The sequence below is a fragment of the Budorcas taxicolor genome, chromosome 18 (genome assembly GCF_023091745.1).
Source record: "Budorcas taxicolor isolate Tak-1 chromosome 18, Takin1.1, whole genome shotgun sequence".
Lineage (NCBI taxonomy): Eukaryota > Metazoa > Chordata > Mammalia > Artiodactyla > Bovidae > Budorcas > Budorcas taxicolor.
The window spans coordinates 60,945,902-60,955,280 of record NC_068927.1 but is presented as its reverse complement, the minus strand read 5'-3'; the positions used below and the strand labels follow the sequence as shown (position 1 = coordinate 60,955,280).

General features: G+C 46.4%; 1 pseudogene; it reads left to right on the top strand.

Moving 5' to 3' along the window:
• The first annotated feature begins 8,092 nt into the window (after positions 1-8,092).
• LOC128064127 (guanine nucleotide-binding protein G(I)/G(S)/G(T) subunit beta-1-like) lies at positions 8,093-9,170 on the top strand (annotated as a pseudogene).
• The last annotated feature ends 209 nt before the right edge of the window (positions 9,171-9,379 follow it).

Sequence of the window (9,379 nt, the reverse complement as noted above, 5' to 3'; positions counted from 1 at the left end):
AGAACTCCAGGAGACGACTCCTGACCCAGCCTCTGAGTCAAGCAAGCCTCTATTTGAGCCAGGAATCGAGGTCCTCATAAAAACATTGGGATGTGGGGGCCCATCCCTCGAGCGGCTCTGGGAAGGCCCTTACCAGATTATTCTTTCTTCTCCCACAGCTGTCAAAGTGCCAGGAATTGATTCATGAATACATCACACTTGAGTTAAGAGGTGGCACCCTGACCAGAACTAAGTGACTTCACTTTACGTCTTTACTTTCTATGCTCTGACTTTGTACTTTTCAGATGCGCTTGATAATCTATGTGAGCCTACTTCTGCTGACTCCAAAAATCCTGAGTCTGCCGTCTGATCCTCAAGACAATGCCTTCCTGTCCTGGGCTCACTCCTATGCTGCATTCCACAATCGGTCTAACTGCTGGGTCTGTGGAACACTCTCCGCTTCATCAGTGGAAGGCTTCCCGTGGTGGACATCACCACTTCAAGGAAAAGACTTTCGCCAAGTGTGTAAATTCCTTCAACGACAATTACATGCGATACCTCTTCTTCATCTGATGACATCTACCAACCCTAAAATGGACTGGTGCAGCACTTTGTACTTTACCTATGGACATAATATGACTTTTAATTTTGATTATACATTGTCTCAGTTCAATGACTATTTTGCTACACATAAGGCAAGTAGGTCTGGATCTAATGGTTTTTTACCTGACGTTTATCAAATATGGGATGAGGTTATGTGGCTACCTCCTGAAAAAGGACGTTTAATATCTACTGCCCCTATATGCTGAAAACAAACAGAGCCATCCCCAAAAGTTAGCCAACAACTTAATTACAATGATTGGAAACAATTGGGATTTTTGCCTCAGGAAATATGCAACGTAATCATTCCCGTGTTTTCCAGCCCCAGTTCAGGTCCTCCCTTTGTCTGGCCAGGCACTAATTGGGACTGGATATCTCAGTCAGCTGGCTTGCTCCAAATGGGACTTATTGGATATGTGGCTCTTACCTATGGAGATGGCTTCCCCTTGGTTGGACAGGGAGATGCACCCTGGGTCTAGCCTTTACTCACGGCTTTATATTTTCAGAGCTCCCAGAAAAGCCTGCTAATTTACCCCACCTTAAAACTCGGTGGGCAAGGTCTGTATTTCACTGCTATCATTATTTGGCTGCAGTCTTTGTTTACTTTTTGGGAACTACAGATGTTATGCTACGAGTGGATGCTTTGACTAATTTTACTCAACAGGCATTACAAGATTCTCAAAAGGCTATTTCAGGTCTTAATGCTGAACAAGCACAAATTAGAAAGGTGGTTTTACAAAACAGATTGGCTTTAGATATTCTGACAGCTGCACAAGGAGGAACGTGTGCTATTATTCATACCCAATGCTGTACATATAAACCTGATATGAGCACGAATGTTACTCATTTTACTAAACACATGAACAGGATGATTGAGGCCATGGATACTCCTGAAGCCTCAATTGCCTCACTTTGGGAGACGTTAACTCGTTCCCCATGGTGGAAAACTATCTTAATTACAATAATTCTGATTGTTTTGTTTTTACTATTTGCTCCCTGCATCTGTAACTGTATAACTGGATTTGTTTCTAGCCGCATGAAAGCTTTCAAGTTACAAATGGTTGCTCAAACTCCTGCTACTGTTGCAGCTGCCTCCAGCTACTATTTGGGGCCCCTGGATCAGATATCCTCAATATGAGGATTAGGAGAATATGTTGCCTCGTCAATTTAGGGACAACGCCCCTTCTCAGCTCGGAAGCAGTTATGGAACGAAAACGATGCCCCTTTTCCCTAGGCAACATAATTCTCCTAAGAGTAAATGGGGGAATGAGAGGGTAACAGGCAGGAAGGCCAGGGGTCTCCAAATGGAGGAAATAGCCTGCAAGTGTCAGACATTTTATCTCCCTTAAGCGGCAGGAGGAAACAAACGCGATATTTTTTTTCCTTCTCTATACAAATTTAAAAGGAGGTTTCTCTTAAAATTTTGTGTTGCCATGATACCTGGTTTCACCTGAAGTTAACCAATGCCTTTTTCTTATGGAAATGTTTATCTTCGGCTATGCTAATGTCCTATGCACTTACCCCAAACTCTGTCTTCAAGGCGGTTCCGCCTTTTGGGCTCAGAACCTACTTGATAAACCAGTATGTTATACTCCGATATTGTTCCTCTAATCTACGTAAATGACACTATTTGTATGGTGCTCTGCCCTTCTTTAAGGTTCAAGTTAATCCTTTTACGGCCCAAGATAAACCATTTGGTGCCAACATTATCCCAAAATACATCTTATGGGCGAGGGGCCTGGTGCCATTCTAAGTTTTGAGACATTCCTTTCTTTCATTAACAGACTGCTGGTGACTATATAACATCCAGCTAAAGACTAGCAGGGGGGTACTCTTTCTGCCCCCTTCTGATGCCTATGTCAGAAGCTTTCTCTATCTCCCTTATACTTTAATAAAACTTTGTTACACAAAATCTCTGAGCGATCAAGCCTCCTCTCTGGCCCTGGATTGAATTCTTCTCCTCTGGGGGCCAAGAATCCTGGCGTTGTAATTCAACAACAACCTTTCACTGGTCCCAGCACCCTCCCCAAGATGTGGGCACAACATTTGCTAAGATCGATCCCCCCACAGAGGCCTGTGGGGGCATGTCCACATTTATTAAGGGATGGGGCCCCCTCCCTTTACGGCCATCAAGGAGGCTTCCTTCCCTTGTACAGAGAAGTCTTCTTTGACCTCAGGAGTGGGCCTCTTATCTCTTTACTCTCGCAGACTTCAGCTTCTGCCACTAGATTTGTCCTTGGAGTGTGTGAGTGAGAACACAGCTTCAGTTTCACTCCACTTGACAAATACCAGCTGTTCAGCCCAGAGGCCCTTCTATCTTCTATGTCAAATCCTGCTGAGAGACATGAACCCCAACAATCTTTATTGGGAGGCTAAAGGGTGAAGGTCTGTCTTCTGTAGCTTCTTCAGGCTGGCATGGGGCTCATAGACCCTACCTAGCTGGGGTCATGGAGCTCTCATCCTGCCTCATTCAGGGGCCCCAGGGTGACCTCTGTTGTTATCCCCACAGGATCTGTTCCGAAGAGTAGCTGGAACCATTATCTTGATGTCAAACCATCGTAATCTGAGTCAAACATAACAAGTGGATTAAAAAAGTCAGGGGCCAAAGATCTGTAATTAATGATCACAAATTATTGTGAGCAGGAGCTACAGCAGGAGTAAGAACCAGCTTACATTTTTTAGCAATTTTGATCCTGTCCAGATAGAGTCAGCACTGGTGGTACCCTCTCCAAAGGCATGGAGCCTTTTGCTCTGGTCTTACACACTTTTGATGTCATTGGTATTAGCCCAGAGTGACTGACATAGGTGTGACAGACTGTTTCAAGCCGTTGGAGGAGTGACAACCTGAACAGTACTGTAAAAAATCAACCACAATTTTTTCCCAGGAGAATAAGCTGGATTCCCAGTCCAGACCTGGCACTTCTAGAAGACCTGTTGCCCGGTAGCCAGTTGTCAGTTTTGTCTAAGTAGGTTCTAGCCGCTGACGTGGTATTCACATATTAATTCACATATTAGTCAGAGCAGTTGTCACTGTTACTGACTCTAGTGCTCCTCTAGGCATGAGAAGAGGCAAGAATCTGGGCTCATGAGACTGTCTGAAGGCCTGTTCTGCCAGCTTCCCCGGAGCATGGATGCGCCGTTCCCGATCTCCCCGCTCAGTGCCTTTCAGGGCTGCTGAAGGGCAGCCGCTGCAGCGGGTCCTGATTGAGTCCTAGCAGAGGCAGACGGCAAGTGCCACTTTTCCGTTGGCATGGCCACTTTGTAGCAATCTGACCATGGTTCTGGGGGTGCCTAATGTCCATTTTCTCCCATGGTGCTAGGAATGCTCATGCCTAGATCTGGCAAAGATTCTGCTGACGGGCCACTAAGTGCACTGTTACAGGACTAACAAAAAACATGAGCCAAGAGACGCTGGATCACCTGCCTCACCAGCCTCTATGGTCCATGAAAACGTTTCCTCTTGTTGCTTCTTCCCATAGCTAGAGTTTCACCGTTACCCTCACTGATCGTATATCATCATTTTATCAGAGGCTCACTCACACATTTGGCAACGCAAGAAACAGCTGTGCAAAGCAGGCAGGAGAGGAAACAGTGCAGCTAGCAGGGTCAGCAGGACCACAAGCAGGAATCTGAGGACCTGCTTTAAGCACAGTCAGTATGTCCCAGGTCCTCTGACTTAGTTTGTTAAATAACTGTAGCCTGGTGTTAATCTCCTGGTTGCAGACCATGGCGATCCTGACCCTTATCCAAAGACTGATTACTGAGATAAGTTTTAGAAATAAACTTAGAGAGTCCCTTACTAATTCAGTTAACTCTCATCAGCATTATAACATAAACGCAAGGAACTATGTCATAAGACTTTCTTAGTAAACATAGACCTTAATTAACAAAATTGGAATTTAATATTTAGTGAAACCTTTTTTATTTTTTTGTAAAGTTGCCTCTATTTCCATCAAACTAGGCCAAGACTAATTTGTTTCAAAAAATAAGTTTGGTGTGCTGACCACATAGACTTCTACACTGACTCTGTTGCAATTCCTCGAGTCTTAGACTAAATTCCCAAAAAGGCCTCTCGAGGCCAAGAATTTATTAATTGGTTCTACTTTCCCCCATTTATGAATGACTCACTAGAGAATAGAATTATCATTACTTTTTTACAACACAAATATTTCCAGTCTTTATATCTTCTCTCACTGACAGCACATATCCGACTTGCCATACACACTGAAACATTTTCCTTGTCACTTTAGTAGATCTTGAGTCCATAATTTTTAATCTTTAAAAAATTAACCCATAGTAAAAATCAAGAAGAAAGCATTTGTGAACTATTTGTTGCATTGGCAGTCTCTGATTAGCAAACTCAAGAACATATTTTAGAACCTCTAAAAACATGTATTTTTCCAAAGTACAGTTTTTCTCAATGTAACACAAAGCACATGTCTAATAGATATACGTCTATGTATAACTGAATGAAGTTCCTGGAAACCAAAAAAAAAAAAAAAAAACCACACACACACATCAGAAATCACGTCTACTCTAATAGAATATAAAAATTCAAATTATCAAAATAATAAAGAGTGGGGCATGAAGAAATCTTGCCACCTTGTGGCCACTTTGGGCAGCAACAATTTAAAACCTGTGAAGATGGGCCTGCAATATCCCCAAGCCTTCAGGGATGCAAGGGAAAAAAGCCTGTTGTCAAAGAATGACCTTAGGTAGATCGTGGAAAAAGAAGTCAAAACCTGGCAATTGGTCAAGAAGCCAACCTTGGGAGGTAAGTTTTACTCACACTCTTTCAAAGTAATCACATGGAAAGATTTCCGTATCACTGAAACTTCCTGCTGCTGCTGCTAAGTCACTTCAGTCATATCCGACTCTGGGTGATCCCATAGATGGCAGCCCACCAGGCTCCCCCATCCCTGGGATTTTCCAGGCAAGAATACGGGAGTGGGTTGCCATTGCCTTCTCCACACTAAAACTTACAGAAATTCAAATCAAAACTGCAATGAAGGTATCACCTCACTCTGATCAGAATGGCCATTGGTAAAAAGTCTGCAAACAAGAAATGCTGGAGAGGATGTGGGAAAACGGGAACCCTCCTACACCGATGCTGGCAGGGTAAGCTGTTAACTGTCAGCATGGAGGAACAGGCTGGAGGTTCCTCAAACTAGTGAAAAGACGATGAAATTACTACACTGCTTAACCCCATGCAGAAAAACATACGCCAAAGCAGAGATCTAAATGGACGGATGGATACTATAAAGCTCTTGAGGAACATATACAGAACATGCCTTGATATAAATCACAGCCAGTTCTTTTTGGATTCATTCTTAGAATAATACAATAAAATCAACAAATGGGACTTCATTAACCTTAAAAGCATTTGAGCAGCAGGGTAAACTATAAATGAAAGAAAAAGACAACCTTCAGAATGGGTGAGGAAAAAAAGTGTTTGCAAATGGAGATACAAGGAATTCATCTCCAAAACATGCAAACAGTCCATGTAGCTCAATTAAAAAAAAAAAAAAGAAAAAAGGAAAAGTGGGCCAAAGATCGAAATGGGAGTTTCTCCATAGAAGGCACCCAGGTGGACATAAAGTATGCAAAAAGATGCTCAGCATCCCTAATCATTAGAGAAATGTAAATCAAAAGTTCAATGAGATATCACTTCACACCAGTCAGCATGGCCATCTCAAAAATTCGACAACAATAAATGCTGGAGGGAGTCTGGAGAGAAGGGAATCCTCCTACCCCAGATGGAATGTAAATCAGTGCGTTCACTCTGGAGAACAGTATGGAGGGGCTTTCAGACACTCAGCAACAAAGTACCATGTGACCCAGCCATCCCATGCCTGGGCATGGATCCTGGGAAAACCAAAATTTCAAGATACTGCATGCCAACAATCATGGCAGCACTGGATACACTCGCCAAGATACAAAAGAAACCTGAGTGTAGAAGGACAGGTGAATGGTTAAAGAAGCCGGGGTCAGTTCAGTTCAGTTCAGTTCAGTCGCTCAGTTGTGTCCGACTCTATGCGACCCCATGAATCGCAGCATACCAGGCCTCCCTGTCCATCACCAACTCCCAGAGTTCACTCAGACTCGTGTCCATCGGGCCAGTGATGCCATCCAGCCATCTCATCCTCTGTCATCCCCTTTTCAGTGAGTCAACTCAGATACACAAACCCAGACATAATAGGATGAAAGAAAGCCACTTCCAGTCACAGGGAAGAGCCAGAGAGGATCACACTAGATGAACTAAGTGAGACAAGTATCACCTGTTATCACTTCTAGGTGGAATCCAAACATGGAAACAAATGAGCTTCTTTACAAAACAGTAACAGCTTCATATACTTAGTAAAGAATCATGTTACCAAAAAGGAAAGGCCAGGTGCAGGGAGAAATATATGTTGAGAATAACATATACACACTACTAGTTATAAAATAATCCATAAGGACCCACTGTAGAGCACAAGGAACCCTACTTTGACTGTATATAACCTATATGAGAAAAAGAACCCCAAAAGAACATATATACATCTATGTATAAATGAATAACGTTGCTTTACACACTGGAAAAAAAAACCCCACAACAGTGCAAATCACCTATATACTCAAATTCAAAATAAACATAACAGGAAAGAAAGAAAGACAAAAGAACTGCTGACTCTGTTCCCCTCGGGCCTTGGGGACCTGGGCTGGCATCACGTCCCTGGGGCCTGAGCAGGCTGGGTCCCCAGGCGGGGCTGTCCTGGGGCTGAGGGCGCTGGGGAGGATATGCCAGGCAATCAGCCCCCCACCCCGGTGGACATGGACTTCCTGTTCCCCTCTGCGTGAGTCCGCAATCTCCAGATCCTGTGGGACCCTCCTGCAGCAGCACTAAATCTAGTGCCCCCAAAGGACGGTGGGGTCTCTGGGCTGGAAGAGCTTTGCAAAGTGCCCCGGGCCCCGTGTCTCCTGGTGGTGGGGTTCCCGCCTCCAGCCTCCTTCCTTAGGGTCACCCCACTGAGAGGACAGGTCCCTCTGCAGAGTGGTGTTGCAATCATTGGGACCGCCTGGGGGATGAAGGGGAAGGGGGAAGAAGTAAGGAGACACAAGCCTTAGGGCTTCCCAGGTGGCGCTAGTGGTAAAGAATCCATCTGCCAATGCAGGAGATGTAGGAGAAGGGGGTTCAATCCCTGCGTCTGGAAGATCCCCGGGAGGCATTCTTATTGACAACCCAGAAACGAGACTTGCCCTAAGGCTCTGGTTGCCCAGGTAACCAGAGCGGGCATGAAGACATGCTGCCACTTTGTGGTCATTCCCTGTAACAAGCACTTGAAAACCGGGGCTATTGGGCTCGGCTCTAAATGACACCAGCCGAGGGGCCGCCGCGCCCATCCCGATGGCTGGAGGCGTCTGAGGGGCGGACGGAGGCGGCGGCGGCGGCGGGAGCGGACGCGGCAGGCGGGACGAGGCGTCGAGCCTTTTCTCTGTTGCAGACAGTTTTACATGTTTGGGAGAACAGACCAGCAGCACTTCTGAATTAAGATCTCAGATTCTTTGAGGAGGCTTTGAAGAGCACTAAGATTAGAAGATGAGTGAACTTGACCAGTTACGGCAGGAGGCCGAACAGCTTAAAGACCAAATTAGAGATGCTCGGAAGGCGTGTGCAGACGCGACTCTCTCTCAGATCACAAACACTGACCCTGCGGGAAGAATCTAGACGCGCACCAGGAGGACGCTGAGGGGACACTTGGCCAAGATCTATGCCATGCACTGGGGCACCGACTCCAGGCTTCTAGTCAGTGCCTCGCAGGACGGTAAGCTTATTATCTGGGACAGCTACACCACAAACAAGGTCCATGCCATCCCTCTGCGCTCCTCGCGGGTCATGACGTGCGCTTATGCCTCTTCTGGGAACTACGTGGCCTGCGGAGGCCTGGATAACATCTGATCCATTTACAATCTGACAACTCGTGAAGGGAATGTACGTGTGAATCGTGAGCTGGCTGGACACACAGGTTACCTGTCGTGCTGCCGTTTTCTGGATGACAATCAGATCGTTACCGGCTCTGGAGACACCACCTGTGCCCTGTGGGACATCGAGACTGGCCAGCAGACGACCACATTCACCGGACACACCGGGGACGTCATGAGCCTTTCACTCGCTCCGGACACCAGACTGCCTTTGGTGCTTGTGACGCTTCAGCCAAACTCTGGGACGTGCGAGAAGGGGTGTGCCGGCAAACCTTCACCGGCCACGAGTCCGATATCAACGCCATCTGTTTCTTCCCGCACGGCAACGTATTTGCCACTGGCTCAGACGACGCCACCTGCCGGCTGTTCGACCTCCGTGCGGACCAGGAGCTCAGGACCTACTCGACGACAACATCATCTGCGGGATCACCTCCCTCTCCTTCTCCAAGAGTGGGCGCCTCCTTCTCGCAGGGTATGACGACTTCAACTGCAACGTCTGGGACGCCCTCAAAGCTGACGGGGCAGGGGTCTTGGCCGGGCATGACAACCGCGTGAGCTGCCTGGGGGTAACTGATGACGGGATGGCCGTGGCGATGGGGTCCTGGGACAGCTTCCTCAAAATCTGGAACTAACCCTGACAGCAGGTGGACGCCACAGTGACTGGAAGACCGTTCCAGCCTTGGACGGTTGCAGATAGCATTTCCCATCTACCCTTAATAAAGCGGACGCCCTGCACCCCTCAGAACTTCAAAAGGGCAAGATCTTCCCCTCACTTATTGCTGAAACCAAGAGCACAATTCCCACTGAGAGAAGAATCTCTGTGCTGTAACTAAAACAAATC